The sequence below is a fragment of the Macaca mulatta genome, chromosome 18, assembly GCF_049350105.2.
Source record: "Macaca mulatta isolate MMU2019108-1 chromosome 18, T2T-MMU8v2.0, whole genome shotgun sequence".
Classification (NCBI taxonomy): Eukaryota; Metazoa; Chordata; class Mammalia; order Primates; family Cercopithecidae; genus Macaca; species Macaca mulatta.
The window spans coordinates 25867114-25888173 of record NC_133423.1 but is presented as its reverse complement, the minus strand read 5'-3'; the positions used below and the strand labels follow the sequence as shown (position 1 = coordinate 25888173).

The 21060-nt window shown below is 39.5% G+C and overlaps 1 long non-coding RNA gene across 1 annotated transcript; it reads right to left on the bottom strand.

Annotated features, from left to right (window-relative positions):
- Positions 1–1018: 1018 nt before the first annotated feature.
- LOC106994518 (uncharacterized) lies at positions 1019–19467 on the bottom strand. Its single transcript, XR_001441124.3, has 3 exons — positions 19281–19467; positions 12070–12199; positions 1019–3773 (listed from the first exon to the last, which is right to left on the bottom strand). It is a non-coding gene; the product is annotated as an uncharacterized LOC106994518 (long non-coding RNA).
- Between the last annotated feature and the right edge of the window lie 1593 nt (positions 19468–21060).

Genomic DNA, 21060 nt, shown 5'->3' with positions numbered 1-21060 from the left:
GACACAGTCTCGCTCTGTTGCCCAGGCTGGAGTGCAGTGGCACGATCTTGGCTCACTGCAAGCTCCACCTCCCAGGTTCACGCCATTCTCCTGACTCAGCCTCCTGAGTAGCTGGGACTACAGGTGCCCACCATCATGCCCAGCTAATTTTTTGTGTTTTTAGTAGAGACGGGGATTCACCGTGTTAGCCAGGATGATCTCAATCTCCTAACCTCGTGATCTGCCCTCCTTGGCCAACTTCACTTTTATTCTTGCTTTGACTGACCATGCAGTATGCCATAGTGGTAAGAACATAATGGAACAACTTATCTATGAGTTCTATGAGTTATCTATCTATCTGGCTTCACTACTTATTTATTGGAACATTTGCAGAAAATAACTAACTTGTGAGCCTCAGTTTCCTTGTGTTCCAATGAATTTAACGACATCTGCTCCATTTACCAACTTCACAGGGTAGTTGAGAGAATTAATTTGATAACTTGGTTAAAGAAATTCACATGGCAGCAATTGTCAATGCAGAGGGGCTAATGATTCTGGAAAGGATAGACCTAAATGTCTGGGCAGTTAGAAAAAGGATTGAAACTACATTTTTACTTGGAAAGCAAAGCTCAACTAAAACTTCAATGTTGATTCTCACCTGGTGGCAGTTCCTCAAGAGCAGATTCCTCATGGGAAAAATGTTTAGGTTTTTCCAAAGGGGATAGGGTTTTGCACAATGCTAGCCTACGTAAATGTAAGATCTTAGTCCTTTGATTTCCATTATACTTAGCATTCTTATTTGTCTTATGTTAACAAAGGTGCATGTTATAAACAGGAGGGACTTCTGATGCTGCTTTAAATCTGGTGTTTTTGTTTGTTGTTTGTTTGGTTAGTTGATTGGTTGATTGGTTGGTTGGTCACAGTGACTTTCACAATTAAAACCTTGAGCTTGACTCTCTCTTAGTGACTCCATTCCTTTGAGAGACTTCAAAGGAAATTTAATAGAATCAAGGCATTCAAGCAGGTAATCCAAAGGAATGGCAATCAAACAAGAGGCTTATTTTATGTTTTGAGAGAAAATTTTACAAATTTCATCTTCAGTGGTAGAAACAGTTTTGTTGGCTTGACTGCAGCTGTGATAAACAGAATACTCCTCGCTGTTTTGCATGTAGATGTTTATGCATGACCAGGGAAGTGCTGAAGCATTCCTCGTTAATTCACACACCTACAGCTTTCATAAAATCTAAGTGAAAACAATCAGTGCAAAAGGTTTGAATTCTGAGTCATATATCAGCATTCTCAACCCAAGCTCCACATCATTTAGTGAAAATGCTATTATTTCCTTGTAAAACATGACTGTTTTTTACCTGCCTCTATTTTTCCGTAAGCATTATTTCTCCCTACATTTAAGGAAGAATTTGCTATGATGCAAAGCACTTTATTATGCTATTAGCTAAATAAAATTGGGTTGACTCCATTGTTTACAGTTTGCATGACTGGGGCAAGGTATCTTACCTGTTTTCTACTGTAAACTGGATACAACCTCAGAGCCTTTCTCTGAAGGAGTAAGAAGTCAACATGTGTAAAGCACACAGAATATCATAGTGAAGGCTCTATAACTTAATTTCTCTCTGGCTTTTTTTTTTTTTTTTTTTTTTGCCTCCTAACTTATCTATTCAAGCTTTATTTCATTTTGATTCTCAGTTCTTTTTCTCAAATTTCAGATCAAGGATGCTTTAGAAGTAGAAGTAGCCTATTACAACATTCATCTTATGGGCTCTGGGAAAACACCGGGTGGGGCCACAAAGCTGAAATGATTTCCCCAAGATGAGACAGAGAGTCTCAGAGCCAACCCATGGTTCCTGATTCTAAGACTAGTGCTCTTGCCATTAAAAACCATTCAGCTGTTTCTTTAACTGATTAGCAGAACTTATTTCAAGACTACTTTGCTTAAAATTATCTGTAAGATAGTTACATAAGCCCTTAACTTTAATTTTTTAATACCTATCCAGGATCTTTTCAGTTCCTGGAGCTTCACTGTAGTGCTATCTTTAGGGTACATGCCAATAAAAAATATTTGTCAGAGGTTATTTACAAGAAGTTCTTTTGCTACTTTGGTAATAAATTATTCTTAGATCCTTAGATCATACACAGTATGGGCCAACCCTTAGAACACTTATCACAACCACAAACTCTTCTAAAAACTGACATAGCACCTGCTGAGCAAGACTGCCTTAGGAAATTCCTTATCCATTCTTTCTCTGCAATACTCTACTACATTTTGGCCTCAGCTAATTGGACCAGAGGGTGAACAACTGACCAAAGGCAAACAATCCATTGGCTGGTCAGCATCCTATAAGGAGGCCTTAAATGAAAGCTTTGACCAATAAAAATCAAGATAACAGGATCAATTAGATTCTATCTCAGAGTAAAAAAGAGTCAAAGTCAACTAGTTTCTAACAAATGCTATGATCCACACTTCAGATTGGAGTCTGTGAAATATGAACCAACTTCAAGACAATTCCATGATAAAACTGGAAAAAATTAGTCATTAAGACATTAGCCAGGATGTTAGTGGTATGAGAGGATACAAACATGCATCCTTAAAATTAAAATACATAGCCTTTAGGCTTTGACCTAGATATCTCAACAGAGTGAACAAAGGGTAACATTAAAAGTAAATAAAAGGTTGAGGCAGGAGGATAGCTTAAGGTCAGGAGTTTGAGATTGGCCTGTACAATACAGCGAGACCTCATCTCTACATAAAAATGTTAAAATTAGATACAAATATAAGCCAGTAAATACTCTTTGATCTTAAAATTTCTAATTTGGAAAAGTGTCACTTGTATGGTGTTCCAAGTTACTAACGGTTTCAAACTTTAATCAGAGATATCTTTCCTTTTCAGGCAAAGCACACACCATGAGACACTGCTAAAAGTCTTTAATATTGCCAGTAATGTTATCAAGATAATTAAAGGACTTGTAATAATATTTTATAATAATGTCTGAACATCTTGGTGATTAAATTTGGAAAAGCTAAACTAGATAGTGAATGACACTGAGAAGGGTAGATAGCACAGGGTCCCAGGTCAGGTGTGCTTCAACAACTGTCCGTAGAAAGTCTTTGTTTTCATCAGGATATATGAGTTGGAAAATTTCATGATCGTGGATGAGGTTTTCATTGTACTTTCATGAAAAACTACCATTTAAAATTTGGCAGATATTTAAAAATGATGATTTTTTTAAAACTACCATACCAGACAATGTCATTTGTAAATCAATGTGTAATTAAAACATTTTGAAAAGATGCCCATACCAGACCTCCAGATTTTCTCCACATTTGAGTAACTTGGAATTTGGTTCTCTGCGTAGCCTGTTAGCCATTTTGACTGAAACAGGACCACACCAAAAGCAAAGGCTGGTTGTTTCAGTCCAGAGATGTGCCTCCAAAGAAGAATTACTTTGAAAAAATCTTAATAGATTTTAGGAAAATATTTTAAAATCAGCTGTTGGAGAATTTAACTATTTTCAGATTAACAGTTTATTGCTGGATTGTTTTTCCCTTCTTATTCTTCCATGTGGTTTCATGCAGAAGTGATCTGGTTGTAAAATATGAAGAGATGGCAATAAACTCCTTTGGCATTATTTGGATCAAGCAGCTGGTTGACTTAAATCAGTTATATCACTTCTCTCCACCTCCATGCCAAGCACTGGTCCAGGCCACCATCTCCCTCACCTGGGTTACTGCAGCAGCTCCCAGCTGGTCTCTCTGCTCCTCTTCTCACTTCTCCAATCTATTCTCAATGAAGAAGCACACATGAAAAAATAGTAATTGTATCATTCATGTCACTTGACTTCATTCATTTAATGAGCCCTAATCACAACTCTTTAGCTTCCTGCCACATTCAGAGTAAAACAATTTCCCATTCTGGCTTTTAGGGCCATCCTTGATCTCACCCCTGGACTTTCTTTCCAATCTTGACTCCTCTTTCCCTGGGTCACAATCCTCCAGCCCCACTGGGCTCCTCTCATTCCATCCCTGGAGCACACAAGCTCTTCCTCACCTCAAGGCTATGCACATGTTCTTTGCTCTCTCTACTGATGCTCTCTCCCTCTCCTCTCCTTTTTTCTCAAAAAGAAACTCCTCTTCTTTTCAGGATAATGTCAACTTTTCAAGTAAGCCTTTAACACCCAGCTAAAAGGTCCCGTCCATCTCAGTCCCTTGCTGGTTATCATCCCAATGCATATCACAATTAAAAATGGTTCCATTGCTTTATTGTGTGTTATCCATGGGGCTGACAAACGTCTGTCATCTTAACTCGTGCCTTCCCAGCATCCAGCAGAGTGCCTTGCCCATGGTAGGTATCTAACAGGTATTTTTTGAATTAATAAGTGAATGAACAAATATTTTGCTCTCTCAAATCTTTGTCATCAATCTAATCTGAAGGTTGGCGATATTCTAAATACTGTCTAAATAGGCTTATATTTCTTATTCTCAGAAAATGGCCAAAATATACTTCTGGGGCTGAGTGGCTAGACCTGTTTTCCTATGGGAGGGTATGGGGATTCTAGCCATGTGAGATAGCCCGTATTTTCCAGGTTGTGTCATGCCAACATTCAGCAATTTGTTATCCCAATCTTAGTATAGCCCTGAAATCATAGGAGAATATGAATACAGTGAAGTTCAGATGGATGGTGGCTCCAAGTAGGTTCCCTACTTGGTTTAGTTTAGTCCAGCAACTAAAATCCAACTAGTCAGGCCAATAGCAAGAGGGCACCTCCTGGGCACCATGCAGGTTGCTACAAAGAACTCAGATTGAGTTTAGGAGCTACTCAGAGGAATCTGGAACACAACACTGCATCAGCCTGGGAGAATACTTTCAAATGCTGAGAGTTTTCCTTATTCCAAGGGCATGTTTGTGAGCTGTACTATCCAACCTCCCAATCCCTCATACTTGGGTAGATATAACTCTGAATGGCACTACATAAGCTCTTTCTCTCTAGTGGATATGAACTGAAATCTCCTATGGGCAATTCATTTTCTGAAGAGATATGTCATTTCATAATTTTTTCCTAGATTTGAGGGGGTGATGCTATCAATTGTCCCTTAGCCTTTAGAAGAGAGTAGCCTAAGTTGAAGAGTTGCTTTTGTCATGCTGACCAACAGCCAAAGCAGCAGGAATTGTGTGGTCAAGGGGAACTTCAGGCATCCCAGGAGGTACAGGAGTTTATATTCTCTCTCTGTGGTCTACTGAAAGGACTTTCTTATACATGCACCCCCAGGGGAGTGGATAGAGTTTATCACATAAACTCCTCTGGGGAAGATTACTTAGGTAAGACTGGAAACTCAGAGAATCTGAGTAGGGCCAAAAGCCAGAAACTGGTGCTCTGAATTATAATCCAGATGTCCAGTGGGAAATGCAGCTTGGGAGAGATCTACACAAAAGCCCTCCAGCATTTTTGTAGTTTTTTGGATCATTTAATTTAACAAGCTCTTCCCCTACTGCACTCCCACCTCTACCTTTGTTTATTAAACCTTTCCTATATTGACTTTAAATTAAAAATAAATTTTACAAAACGTAACACAATAGAGATCCGATGGACAAGTGATCACACAATACTTGCCCTAAAGACTGAAACAATTAAACTCCCATCCGTCTCGATAACGTTTTGTACCGTGATGCTAGACTTCCTGTTGCTTTGACCTCTCTCCTTCCGGCATCCTGTCCGGGGACAGAAATGACACCACAAAGGTTTCCTGTGCTTGTCCTCTCCATTTCTGACCCCTCACTACATCCTCTCTCCATCTATTTGGAGACCAATGATTTGGTTCCTTTGGAATTCCTCCCAGTTCATGTATTTGATGACATTTGTTGCTAATTTGGGATGCCGACAATGCAGGCGAGAGCCCAGGCTGAGCTCATACCAGCCCTTAGCCTCCTACACCTCTAGCATACTGGCAAATTGGAAATGCAATATTCTTGGCTATTTTTGGTCATAATTTGTTGTGGGATCCCTTCTCACTGCACTCTTCCTGAGTATCCTGGATATCTGAAATAAATTAATATCTTAGACTTTTTAGATACTTTCTATGTGCCCACTCATTTTGAAAACACCTTCTTGAAGTATCATAAATCAGCGTTCTCCTGTGCAACTGTGGGAAGGGTCCTCTGGAAAGAGCCTGAGGTCAAGGACTCCAAGTCTGGGATCAAGGAGCTACCATCTTGCTGTTTGCCCTGGTGCCATCGGAGCCTTCCTTTTCTTCCCCAAGCATCTCATGTCTGTAGAATTAAGATTTCAGCCCATTGCATAACAGCCAATGGCCATGCTTAATGCTGTGGTCTGCAGAACATTCAGTACATTGTTGCCAGCCAGAAGATATTAAATAGAAGTCATGACCATACTACCATAGAAAAATAATTAGAAGAAGATGGGTCCTGTTGCCTTCATGGTACTCTCGTCCCCATAATTAACAGCTGATGGAGTTGGGAAGCCAGGCCAGGTACAGAAGTGTGGCCCCAGGTGCTGTCTGCATGCCTTCCCTGCACCGGGAGGCCTTGATTCTGAGCCCTGTGCTGCCTGTTGGCCAGCTGCCTGTGGATACCCACAGATGCCCCCCTGCTGCTCCAGACACACCACTGGAATTTACTCCCAAACAGCACATTTTGGGTTCACATTTTCATCCTCTTCCTTCTTAAGGTGAAATCTCCCCATTGTTTCCTCTACTGAGAGACCCTACTAACTTACTTTATCTGAATCCACACCTGAACATGATTACTTACCTTTCAGAAGCCAAAAATTAATTACTGGCCTTGCCCAAATCTGCATATCCAGAGTCTAGAAATGCTAGAAGTGTTTTGCAAAGTGCCTGGCACAGAGAAGGCATTGACTGTGTGGCTTACTGAAGGGAGGGAAGAAGAAAGAGATAAGAGAGAGAGTAGGAAAGAGGGAGCAAGAAACATTCTAAAACCCAGAGACATTCTAATATTAAGCCTTCCTTGGGTCATTCCAAGCCTTTCAAAGTGACCTAAATCTAAGAGAAAACTATGATTTTACCACCTTGTTATGTGCTTTTATAACTATCAAAGATATGGAGATGCCAGGAAGAACAGATTGACAATAGCAGCAACAATAGCAGTACCTAAGAGTTGTGAGAACTTTTTGGAAGGCACTTTGAAATCTTTGACATGCGTGGACTCATTGAATTTCCAAAACAATGCCATAGATATAGTGAGTAATACTGTTATACCTGTCTGATAGATGAGCAGACGGAATTTAGAGAGATTGAGTAACGTAACAGATAGGAAGTTGGAGAGGGTGGTGTTGAATCAGATGTCACATCTACTTAGGGATTTCTTTAGGTTTTCTCTGAAGGTTCTATGACCCTTCTCCACGGTTCCAAGTTCTCAGAATGTGAAGAAGGCATGCTAAGTGTCATCTTTTCCTGCTATCTTAACTTGAATGCTTTATGCTTTGATACCTTGAATCCTATTTGCAACTCTACTTCGGTTGGGATCTCCTGGTGCCCAGCATACCTGTCTCCCTAATCCCACATCTCCTAAAGCAGCCACGTTCCTTCCCTGTATCGCCTCCTTGTCTGTCAGTGGGGGGTGACAGCAATTCAGTCTCTTTCAGTTGGGTGCCATCAAGGCTTTTCTGAGTTGCTGCTATGGAGACAAAGCACAGGTACCGTTTCCATTTGCCACCAATTGCTATTAAAAGACAGGCACGGGATGGGAGCCCAAGATGTTCAGTGAATCAACCTGGAACTTACCCCTTTTTGAAAATTCTAATAGAGGGTAATTCATGCATGTTTGTTGGTGAGCCATCTGCCTCAGGGACCGAGCACAGGTTAGATAATTAAACTCAACCTGTTTCTGCATGGCTGTCTGACTTACCATTTACCTCATTTCAGACTACTCGCCTCCAAAAACCCACTCTCCAAACTGGTTAACTCATTGTTCCCCCAAAACACCTGTCTCGCCTTTTTATTTTTACTCATGCCATCCCGTCCACCTGGAATGCCCTTACTTTACTCTCCCCCTCCAGATCCTTATCATTTGCTTCACAATATGTTCCCCAATCACCTTGCTCATAATGATCAGTCTCTCCCTTGGATTCCAATAGAACGAATTCTATATAATTTGTTTGGTAATTAATCATGTGCTGCCTTACAACTTTCTACTCTTACCTTAAACTGTTATTTAAATCTTTAATTTTAACATAACTGTTTCCATATGTTTGTCTTGTTTCCTTAATAGGAATATAAGATCTTCAAAGGCAGAAGGTATAATATATAATTGTATCCCTTTTAGTACCTCATATACGGCTGATTGTTCATTTTTCCTTTTTTATTTTATTTTTTTTTCTTTTTGGCAAGTGGACAGCCAAAATTATAAAATTTCAGCCAATTACTTTGGTAATAGTAGATCAATAATAGTTAAACATGTATGAGTGATTGGAGAATATGAGATACTTTTTAACCCAGGTAATTGAGGAATAAGCAGGAACAACAGGACTTTAGGAGTCCACTGGCCAGATCACTTTCAGGAAGCTTTCATTCTGCTCCCTTCCTCACAGAGGAAGACAAATAATTCTAGAAAAATGCCTCCATAATTCTTCGCTTGTCTCTCTTTTTCTCTTCCCCATCCCTTCCACCTTGCAACATGCATACTTTATTTCTTCTCTTTTCCTTTCCTCTAGAGTTCTCATGAAGACACGCCCTAATGCTTTTACTATGGCTGTGACATCTTCCTCTGCTACTCAAGGTCAGGGACTTTGAACCCTCCTTGCACAAAGAAATAATGAAAAAGACCTTAATGAAATTAGCGTATGTGTTAGACAGCCTCTGTGATGACCCCCAAGGATCCCAGACTCCTAATATACAAACTCCTGTAGAGTCACATTCCTGAAGTGTGGGCTGGAACCAGTGGCATATTTTTAACAAGTGGAACATAGCAAACATGATAGTATAGCACTTTCCAGATAAGGTTACAAAGCACTTTGGTTTCTGTCTTGCTTGCCTTTCTTGCCTCCTTTCTCTGAGCCTTCCCTCTAGGGGAAGTTCCTCTAGGGAACAACAACTGATATGTTGTTAACAGCCCTAGGGACAGACCCATGAGGCAAGGAACTGCCAGTCCAAGGGCCTTGAGGTCAGTTGTGGGAATAAGCTGGGAAGCACATTCTCTCCCGTTAAGTCCTCACAGCCCTGGCCAACACTTCATGGTAGACCCTGAGCCAGAGAACTGAACTATGCCACTGAGATTCCTGACCCACTCTAGCTGTGAGATTGAAAACATTTGCTGTTTTAAGCCACCAATTTTCAGGTAATTTGGTATACAGAAGTAGATAACTAATACAGTATTTAATTATGGTTAACCATTCAGAAAACAGCCAGGATCATCTGAATGCCTCTAACGGTGTTTTTAACATTTTCCTTTTGTAAGCTTGAAAAGCATAGATGGTTCATTGCAGATACAATAATTGGGTTGATACTAAGTGGTTGCTCCAGTTGCTCCATGTCCTATTGCCCGTCTTTGATCACAGTGAGTCTGGCTGATGATTAGCAATACATCCAGAGCCAGGCCAAGATTTCACAGCTAGATAGATAAATGTCTGATAAAATAAGCAGTGTGGAACAAGTCACTTAGCCTGCTCCAGTTCTCAAGATGATCGGGGAAAAACTGGTATCCTCAGTGGCTTAGTCTCCAAAGTTTAGCAAAATTCTAGTAATTACTCAGGAAAGAACTAAGGTTTTGTTTCACTATTTGAGATTGTACCTTCCCTAGTCAGAATAAATCTCACTTGTTTAATGGACAAACTGGGATCGGCAAACCATAGCTCATAGGACAAATCTATACCACTGCCTGTTTTTGTAAATAAGGTTTTATTGGGACACGGCCACTCCCATTTTTAGATATGCCTGTTGCTGCCTTTGTACAGCAAGAACAAAATTGAGAAGCTGCAACAGAGTCAGTGAAATTCACAAAGCCTAAATTTGTTATCATCTGACCTTCTGCAGAAAAAAAATATGTTGGCCCTGCTCTAAGACAATGAATTGCAAGCTGTATTTGAAGGAGCACTATTTCTACCAAATGACACTAAATGTTACACGGGAAAACAATAGGTTCCAAATGTTGGGAAATACTGAGTCAAACAAAGTTAAACAAGTTGTTTGCTGCAGAACTTCTCTGAGCTCTCACTAAATCTCCAAGAGGAGGACATGGAATGCTGCATATTTTACAATTTTTTTTGACCATAAAGCTCTTCGTTTCAGAGAGCATCCCAAGAGACTAGTGTTCGATTCCCTGGGAAATGCTATTCTAGTGCTATGAGAGCAGCAGTTTTCAAAGCATTAACTTTGCAAAATATGGCGTAGACATAAGCATCACCAATTTTTGGCTTTTAAAAACATCCACAACAATTTGAAAATACACAAGGAAATGGCCTTACTAATAGTGAGCTCAGAATACAACGGACATTTGGAAAGTCAGATAAATATAAACATAAAGTTGCTCACTAGTAGCAGGCTCTGTTTTTGCAGAGCCAGACACACTCAAAAAACAATCTTAAAGTTGAAGGGAGAGCAACCTGATATTTTACTTCAGTAGGTCTCAAATTTTCTACCACAGAGCTGCCATATTTCACGCCATGAGGTCTCTCTGCCTGGGAAGAAAGAGGACCTAGGTTTTAACAGTCAATTTGGGAAAAAATATGGGTTTTGTTACTAAAATTTACTAGTCCAACCTTTGTTCTAGAAATAAGGAACACATTTCTAGAGGGCCAAAAAGGTAATGGTCACAGGTAGCCAGCCATGGACCCATGGCCAAGGTTCAGATCCATGTTATAACTTTCTCCCCCCACCATACTATCCTGCTTGTGGCATGTGGGACACATTTTCTGGATGACTGGCCAGGCTAGGGGCCTAACCCATAAGCCTGGGAAACTGCTCGCTTACTCACAACCTCAGTCTAAATCAGCACAGGATAGGGGAAAAGACACCAGAAAGAGTTTGGTGAGTTCAAATGAAGACCATAAATTACAAAGTATGACGCTAAAACGTAATAGGATGGAGAGTGAGATGTTTCCTATTGTCTCAGAACCATGGTCAAAGTCCAAAGGTGAGCTTGGGTCGTTGGTGATAAGCCTGTCTCCATAAGGTTTACTAGAGGCTCCATCTCTGAACTATCCCCAACGAAATTAAGAAAAGAATTGAGTTGGGGATGGGGAGTGGTAATATAAAGTTGCTTGCTAATAGCAGGCTCCGTTTCTGCAGAGGCAGCTACATTCAAAAAAAATCTTAAAGTTCAAAGGAGGACAACTTGATATTTTACTGCAGTAGGTCTTTGGTGAAGTGCATGCTAGTGAAGAAAGTCTTTTCTCTCATGTCTTTGTAGCTGTGGCTGGTGGTGGTGCCTCTCTCTCCTCAAATCCAAGTAAGACAATATCCAATGGAATCCTGAATAGATGCTGATGGTGACTCTAAGAGAGGTAGACTGGCTGGATACATGCTAAACTACAGATTTTGAGGTATTCTATGATGACAGGAGTGGGACATTGAGAGAGCATACTAGGAAATGATGCCTGCTAAGGCGAGAGGAGAGAAGGGTGTGTATAGATATATGTCACCTGGAGTTTTGGGAAGGTGCGTGTTTGAGTATAGAAAATAGTGTTCACTTGGAGACCAGAGATTCCTGAAGGTAATTGCTCTAAGTCAGTAGCCCAAGTCAGCAGTGTCTCGTCATGCAATATACCTGGAAATGAGATATGGGCAGGCCCATCCCATTTCAAGGCTCTGTGGATCTGGGAAATACAAAAGAGGACTCTAATGGCTCTCATAGCTCCATGGGAAGCAACACGGAAGCTGATGATAAGAGCCATAGAATCATTCAGGATAGCCACTGTACCAAGCAACGAGACCCAACACAGACAAGGAATTGGAGATGTTTATCACTGCTCAAGGCCAATATACAACTGCCCTCTCCAATGGAGGTGGAAGTTCCCAGTGATGAAGGGGCCAAGATGAAGCTGAATGCTGTCCCTCAAACACACCACTTCTATGGAGGCTGCCAATGAACTGAAAACACCAACCTCAGAAAGGACTGGCCTGAAGCAGAGCTTGACCAGGACAGCTTCCTCCCACCACACACTAGTCCATCTGTTTCTCATCTGCTGACCATGCCACAATGGGCCAGAATAGGATCCAGAAGCCTTCCGAAGTCTAAAGAAAGGAGTTCAAAGAGAGAAGGAAAGATGTAAGTACCCGAAGAACAAACCACCAACTTTCAAGCCACTGGAGTCACAGACTGGGGGAGTCAACATTTGTGGGGGAGGACACAAACTCTGAATCTGATTTGAGACTGAAGTATCAAAATATATAGGACTGAATCTTAAACAATGAAGTGAACTGTTCTAATAACCAAAAGTGACAGGAAAGTTAGAGGAGCAGGCCAAATTGCTGTTAAGGGAGTTACTTCCCAGGAGGAATGGTGGGTCAACCTATCCTCGTTGAAGGAGCTGTCATTGTATAAGTGTGAAACTGTTTCATTTTTCTACCCATAACATGTTGAGACTCCCTAATAAATTTGTTACATAAGGTAAACACTTTGGACAGAACTTTAATGCTTTCATATTTCTAATGTTTTTCCTCCAAAGGATTCTGAAGGCAACATGCCAATATTTTCCCCATTCTGCAAATTAGCACACACAGAGAGTGGCGTTGGTTATCAAAGGGACTCAATCTATCTACAGCCTTCTGTCTCATACTCATATCATGAGGCGGCGCGCTCCCCCTCAGACCCAAATGTGATCCGTTTTTAATTGGGAACAGAACTTTTCACTTCTTGAGCCCAAAACAAATTAAAAAGTAGAAGGAGGAGGAGGGGAAGGAAAAGAAAAAGATTTGCTTTTCCTCTAATTTGAGAATCTGTGATTTCTCACTGGTTTTATCAGTACCAAGATTTTTTTGTTTTGTTTTGTTTTGTGGGGCTTTTTTTTTTTTTTTTAATGATTCTTTTCTCTTTTTTTCACAGTTCTCTATTCAAGACTAAATTTATCTGCTTTAAAAAATCCATCTGGCTTTTGTGTTATGGAAGCCCACACAAGCCTGCACCAACCGTTCTAGAAGCAACAAAGAGTTATCAAATGGAGTGAGTTTCAAATGAAGGGACAGCAAGTTAATTAAGGCCTGAGTTTCTTAATAAGGAATAAAGCACAGTGGAGACTTGAATGATGCCAAAACACATGAAAGTTTCAAAGACTAGAAAAAAAGAAGAAGTGACTTGGCCAATTTTTTAGGTCCTACCCCCAAAATAAATACATCTATTCCCATTTGTATCAACAGACAAATGTAAATATCACTCAAAGAATCTCAAACTAACATTAACATGAGAATGAAATATAAATAATTCTGAACATAAAGTCTATGTATAAAACATACCAAAATGTAAATATAATAAAACTAGGAGTAACAACATTACATTACATTGATTGTTAAGAGATTGTCACTGGTTTTCTTCAGAAACTTTAAGCAGATTTTTCTCTTCTATACTAATCTTGACAAAGTTTAATTTCCTTTAGCCAACGGATGAACAATGTCCAATAAAGTGAAACCTTTCTGCAAAAAAAAAAAAAAATATATATATATATATATATATATATATATATATATATATATATTTTGTTCAAGTGATCCTGGTGCTAATGAGATGCATTGTTATTAGGCTTTATTTTTAATATTTTTATATCAATGTTAATGGGCAGGAAAAATGGGGAAAAATCTCCTAGGAAAGATCAATATATTTCTAAGTTATTAGAAAGTCTGTAGATTTAAAAGGTGCATAATATATTCCTGCTATACTGATGTGATCTAGGGAGAGGCCCTACTAAACTAAGAATTAAGGGATCTGAAAGCTCATTTTAATCCTGCCTCAGATGCTTTCAGGGAGATGCTTTAGCACATGGTACCTCAGTTCACTCCTCAGAACAAGAAAGCTGTTGATAGCCACAGCAAATCCTGCATGCCTCTAGGAAATGAATTAAGAATCCATGTATGAAATGTTTCTTTGAATTTTATAATGAAACGGCATCTTATAATTGTATGATATGGCAAAGTGAAATCAGGGTGTGGTTATGTTGAAACGTTTCTGTTTCTTTGGCTAAACGAAAGATAAACAAGCAACTTTTTCTGAAAGCAGACTTCCTTGGGGGAAAATCAAATTGTTGCAAATTATAGAAAGGGAGAGAAGACAGGGAGATGGATGGAGAATTTTGAGGAGGGCATAGACCAGACAGGCTCAAAAAGCTCGGTTACCATCCTGTTAAAATATAACCCACAAAATGTTACACCATAGCATTCTTCACAGCCATCTGCTTCTGCCATCAACTTTGATTCCCACAAACAGATTTCAAAAGTTGAATCTGGCCCTCAGTGAGTTTAGGAACATTCAGCAGGACTATCTCTATGTGATCAGAAAATTCACCAACTCTTTATTCCTGTTTCCAGAAACAATCTCTCTCTCATCCTTTCCAATTAAGGCATAACAAGGTCTTATAATTCCTTGTAGCTTTTCAAATCCTTCACAGGGCCTAGCAGAAAATTTAAATATAGTTTGCACTGCCATCCTTTTCTCTCCGTCTCCACTTCCACCCCTGCCGCCAGGCCTACCGTGTCAAGTCATCTTTCCTCGGCTGGATGACCGCTACAGCCTCCTACTGGTTTCCTGTCCTCCATTCTAATCTCTTTCCCACAGCCGCAGTGAACTTTGCCCAGAGGAAATCAGATTGTATACTCCCCTGCTTAAAACCTTCCAATGGTTTTACATTGCACTCTGGAAAAAAAAAAAAAAAAAAAAAATCTAACTCCATATAATAGCTGCCAAGACTTTATATGTCAGTTAGTCATTGCTGTATAACAAACCACCCCAAAACTCCATGGCAGAAAACCACAACAATTATTTATTTCTTATGTATCTGCTTAGCTGGTATAGGCTAGACGTGGGCTCATGCCCGTATCTTTGGGTTGGTTGGGGTTCTGTTTCACATATTTCTCCTTCTCTTACCTGCCAGTCTGTTATGCTAATAAGCCAGTCTTCTAATAAGGATTTTTTTTTTTTTTTTCACAATATTGACAGGCAAGCATGATCTGGGAGTGGATTTACCCACTAGGCATAGCAAGCACAATGACTAGGGCCTGCAACACTTTAAGGAGTCCAGATAATTGCTTTAATTTTAATTTATTTTAAAATCAGGAGGAAAAGTTGAATATGATAATAATGAATATTTACAAATAAATGCACTAATATATTTGTCTTTATACCGATGTGGTTATAAAATATATTTTTGAATTTTTTTTTATGGATGAAGTGGCCTAGAAGGTAAAAATGCTGAGGACCACAAAGCTCATAATGTAGCCTTGCACAATCCTGGTTAATCAAACTTGAAGCCTAGAAAACTGATTGTTGGTTCTCTGTTCTCTTACGTAAGTAAGCCATGGAATATCATGAAATGTCAATTTCCTCCCTAAAATAAGGGAGCTAACTGGCAAGAGATTCACCTATCCTCCATAAAAGTAGGGTACCCCAAACACTGGGTGATTCCTCCTTATAGTCATTAATTTGCTCTATCCTGGAACTCTTGGCTGGTTTTGCTTATTATGAGAGGTACAATTTTAAAACAGTATTGTTCTAGGTCTGTCATTGCCACCGTGGGTCATAATATAAAGGAACAATATGGAGAGTTGCTTTAGTTCTGTGCAAAGAACAGAGGAAGACTCTATTCTCCAAAGGTTTATACCATTTTCCAGGAGTCCCCTTTACATTTTAATACTATAAAAGTCCCATTCATATTATCAATTCTATTAGGTTTACAGAAATCTAATGCTGGTCAAACATCATGAGACTCAGAGGGGACACAAAAATAGAAGTTACTGTTTGAAGAAGAGAAGCAAAACGATTCTTCCTCTGTAAAGATAATTAGTTTCGGTTCAAAAGTAAGAACTTTCTTTATCTTGCATAGTCTTGTCATTCTCACAAGAATAAATGTGCTTAGTGACCATCTATATATATAGTTATTCCATCCATTTTAAAAGAAGCCATGTAATTTTTTTAGATCACTGTACATAACATATTCCAATGTTAATTGTGTCCTTGTGAAACTCTAAATTAGCTTTATAATCTTTAAAGTATTTTGACATAATTCTTTGCTTTTTTAATGGGTAGTTAATTTCCTGTTTCCATGTAACCCTTGATGACTCTGTGAAAGCTTGGATTACTTTTCCTCTCTGGTTCCCAAACCACAAATGGGAAAAACTGCAATCCTGCAGTGGCCACATCAGCTACCTAAATATTTTCACAGATTCTGAGATTTGTTTCCTTGCTGAACTGGGAGAGAAATTTTCATGGCATTTTACCCTCTGGAATATAAAATTAATTTAATCTTATCTTTGTTTACACATACTTCTTGGTACCCAGCAGTCTTAATATAACTCCACGGACTCCATAACAATATGACTTTTCACGGGCTCCACTTTTAGGGGGTCCATGTGTCTTGTGGCCTATGAATTGGAGAAAACATTTCTTCTTCCCTAACTCTGAATCTCATGCCTAAAATTTCCTAAACTTAGGAGAGTCATCTATTGATCCCTTCATCATACTTCTGAGCATGACACTGAAACACATCTTCAAACAACACGGAGGGAGATTTTGGAACGCCCATGCATGTCCTCTGTGGCATCGACTCCTGGGCAGGAAGCGTGGGTGGCCCGCTTAGGGTCACCTGTCAGGGTGTCTGGTCTAAAAGAAAAAAGGAAGAACAGGCTTGAATCTCAACAAGGCAGCCTCTTCCTCTCAGCTGTCTCCTTCACTCTAAGGAAGGGGTCTCTGATTTACCTGGTGGAACTAAAGTAGCGGTTGTCAAAGACAGGCCCTGAGCCAACAGCGATAACGTCACCCGGGAACTCGTTAGTAACGCATATTATTGGGCTCCACTCCACACTTCCCAAACTGGAAACTCTGAGATGGGGCCCACTGAACTGTGTTTTAACAACCCCTTCAAGTGATTCAAGTTTGAGAATCACGGGACTAAGATATTTTTATTAAAACTGAAAGTTGAACCCACAAATTTTTCACTTGGCCCCACCAAGGCCTTATTCAAATCTGTGCTTCCTGGTCCCTATTAGATAGTTCTGTTGCAGGTGCTCACTGCAACCTCTGCCTTCCTGGAGAACAGGTAGTGTCAAAAAAGGAGCCTTGTAAGATGCATGCAAAGTTGGCTTCAGTACCCTCCTGTATTTCCATTCAGGACTTCTATCCTTCAAATTCCCTTCATGAGTTTATGTTGTGCTCACAAACAACCCCCAAATCTCAGTGGTTTAAAACCACAGGGATTATTATCAATCATACCACATGTCCAGTGTGAACCAGTGGGAGAAGGAAACTGCTGTCCATCATGGTGATCCGCACTGTGGGACCCAGGCTGGTACCAACTCATATATTGCCTGTGAATGTGGCACAGGAAAACAGTATGGCAAAGTACAGAGTGGCTCATCAAGTTTCTGTTCAGAAGTGACACACAACAGTTCCTCTCCCATGCCATTGGCCAAAGCAGATAACATAGTTATGTCTGGTCTCAATGGGGCACTAAAGTTTAATCCTCCCCCAAGGAGAAGAAGTGGCTATTGCCAAACAATACTGCAATCTTACTCCATCCTCCAAAGGGCTGTACCACCAACGTATAATTTCAGACTCCATACTGGACAATGGAAAACTCTGTGTGTGTGTGTGTGTGTGTGTGTGTGTGTGTGTGTGTGTGTGATGTTGAATGGATCCAGGATGAAGAGGGGTTCTCTGGGAAACCTACTTTCTGTTGGCTCTCAAGCATAGTCATCGGGCCAATTTCATAAAGGACAAAAAATAGTCACATTGATGGAATGCCATCTAAGTGCTGACTACTATGCCAGACCTTTTCTATTCATATTCTCTCTCAAGCTTCACAGAAACCTTATGCAGGAGAGAAAGGAACTAACCTTATTTAAAGAAGCCAAGGCCCAAAGCAATTTAGTAACTTTGCTGTAGTGACAGAGGATGTGGTAGTACTAGGATACTAAGTTCATGGGGACCCACAAAGCTGGATCTGCTCCCAGGAAAATACAGAGCTGAAGGGGAGACATCTCTCCCCCATGTAACAAAGAGAATCATTGATTCTTCTGCTGACCTCCATGTTGCTGGTGATCCCCACTGGTGCAGAATTGGCCTCTAGTCATGGTGTACAGATCAGTCTCAGTCCAATGTGATTATTACAGGTTGAGCATCCTAAAGTCAAATCCAAAATCTGAAGTTTTCCAAAATTTGAAACCTTTTTTTCTTCTTTAGAGACAGGTTCTCACTCTGTTGCCCAGGCTGGAGTGCAGTGTGGTGTGACCAAAGCTCATTGCAGCCTTATATTCCTGGGCCCAAGTGATCCTCCTGCCTCAGCTTCCCAAGTAGCTGGGACTACACACGCATGTCATCACATCTAACTAATTTTTAAATTGTTTGTAGAGATGGGGGTCTTGTTATGTTGCCCAGGCTGATCTTGAACTCCTGACCTCAACCAATCCTTCCACCTTGGCTTCTCAAAGTGCTGGGATTACGGGTGTGAGCCACAATGCCTGGCTAAAATTCAAAACTTTTTGAGCATCAATATGATGCACAAATGAAATACTCACTGGAGCATTTCAGATTTCAGATCTTCAGATTTGGGATGCTCAACTAGTATAATGTAAATATTCCAAAGCTTGAAAAAATTCAAAATATTTCTCATCCCATGCATTTTAGATAAGGGATGCTTAACCTGTACTATTAAAGTGAAGCTGTTTACCCCTAAGAATACAAATTTTCAGGATTTTAATTGAAAAAGCAGTTCTTCAAATAAAAGTAGAGAAAACTTTGTTATTCTTATTAATGAATATCAAGAAGTCTACTCAAATCTAGGGTGTCCCTAGATGAATGAAACCAACAAACTAGTTTAATGAAACCATGAACTCTTCTATTTTAGAAAAAACAAAAACAAAAATTTTTTAAAAAACAAACTTTATAGCTTTATTTGAGGGAAGCCCTTTGATTTACATTATTAGTGGTATATCAAAAGAAAATCTCTTTGACTGTATTTCATTTTCAAAAGCATTGCACAACAATCAGCAATAATGCACATTAGAGTGTATCACTGGTGGAGAAACTAAGAGGCAACGATATCCAAGAAACATAACCCTGCAAATCAGGTAACAAGCAGCTAACTTTGCCAACACTCAATCCAAAAGTGCTTACCTCACTCAGAAATGGCACCAAAGCCCTTCATGCAAACGCATCATGAAATTATGTCGATGTGATGCTGAACTCAGCAGCTCCATCAGCAGGATGCCAGCTGACTTCAAATGTTTCCCAAGAACACCATAAGCTAATGACCGTGAATGCTATCCAGGGTCAACCCCAAAGCATCCCAGGACACAAACACCAACAGCCCAAGAAGGATGTAATCTTTCAAAGAGTGAGTCACACTCACTGAAGTGGCTATATGGCATAGAGACAACTAAATATTTATTGTTCTGTAATATTAAAACTGTCACCATTAGAAAACAATTTTGAAGAAATTTGTTGGTTTTTATTACCAAGCCCATTAGAAGTACACTTGGAAGAGAAAGAGTCTTACTGACTGAGGAGAAATGCCACAATAACACAGCATTGTAGTACAATCATTCATTTTTCATTCAAGCCCTAGGAGTGACTTATGTTAACATAATATGAGCTTGGAAGACCTCAGATATAAGTTAGGGAACTAGCATAATCTCCAAGTCAACTGCCTATAACATATTCACTTCTTTACAAATTCTTTACAAATTCTATAAGAATGATAGATCCAGCCTGACTTTAATTACTATGGTATCTTTCTATATTTTCAATAACATACATATATAAATCCTAAAATCCAACAAATAATAAAGCAAAAATCACTGAATACATAGCAGTTTTAGGGACTACTCTGAACTGGCTGATAGTCTTATCATTAGCTTGTTAAAATCTACAAGCTCAGCCTACAATTTTTTATTTACTGCACTTTAAATTCCCTCTCCATCTCAACAATGATGCTGAATATGCTCATATATCACACACAGTATATCTCTTCATGTTTTCCAGATGGTATTGGATAAAATGGAAACAAAAGGAAGATGTCACAAAGAAAAAGAGATGTTTTTCTACTTTCATTCTTAACACAGTTTCTCATCTGGTAGAGAAAAATATAAACCCATACAAAGCTGATGGAGAACCTCGAGAGATATAGTTCATTTTGAGGAGATACCTATAGGTTCAGGTTTTTCTTTTGTCCTCAGCCAATCTCAGCAAACTGAGGGTATGGATTTCCTGAACTCAGATGTAACTCATTGGCTTGTGCTTTCAGCAGCGATTTAGTGGAGTGGTTTGGATATAATTAGACTCATTCCAGTATTTGTCCCTACAATGATCCCCATGCTCAAGGGGAAATATCCACAGTTACAGCAAGTCTGCTTTTTAAAGTTAGCATTTATAGACCCCAAGACATTTAAAACATAAAATTATCAATTTTGAACAAATCAGAAAAACATTTGAATACATTATTTGAGAAATAAAAATACTGAGTTAGAACATGACTTTTCAAAAATTACCTGGAGATTTGACTTTTCTCCAAGCAGGTGATCCTGAGATGAATTTTTTTTTCCAAAAATGGGAATATAAACACTTACGACTTGCAGGTCATTTGTGAGGCAAATACACAAAATATAACAGTCTTTGAATGAAAAACATTGCAAGGATGGTAAGGAAAATTACATTATTTAAAGAGGTGATAAATATTATGCACAATCAGTCCCTCTCATTTCCAAGTAGTGTTCACCGTTTTGTTTAACTCACATCCCTGGAAATAAGTTGGGACTATTTATCAGCCATGATGGACTGCAAATATGTCACACACCCACTCTGCATTTTCTCTCAGGGCTTGTTCTGATGGTTGGGGCGGCAGGGGTGTGGCTGTCATGATCCATCAGCAACACTCACTCTGAGAGCCATCTGGCCA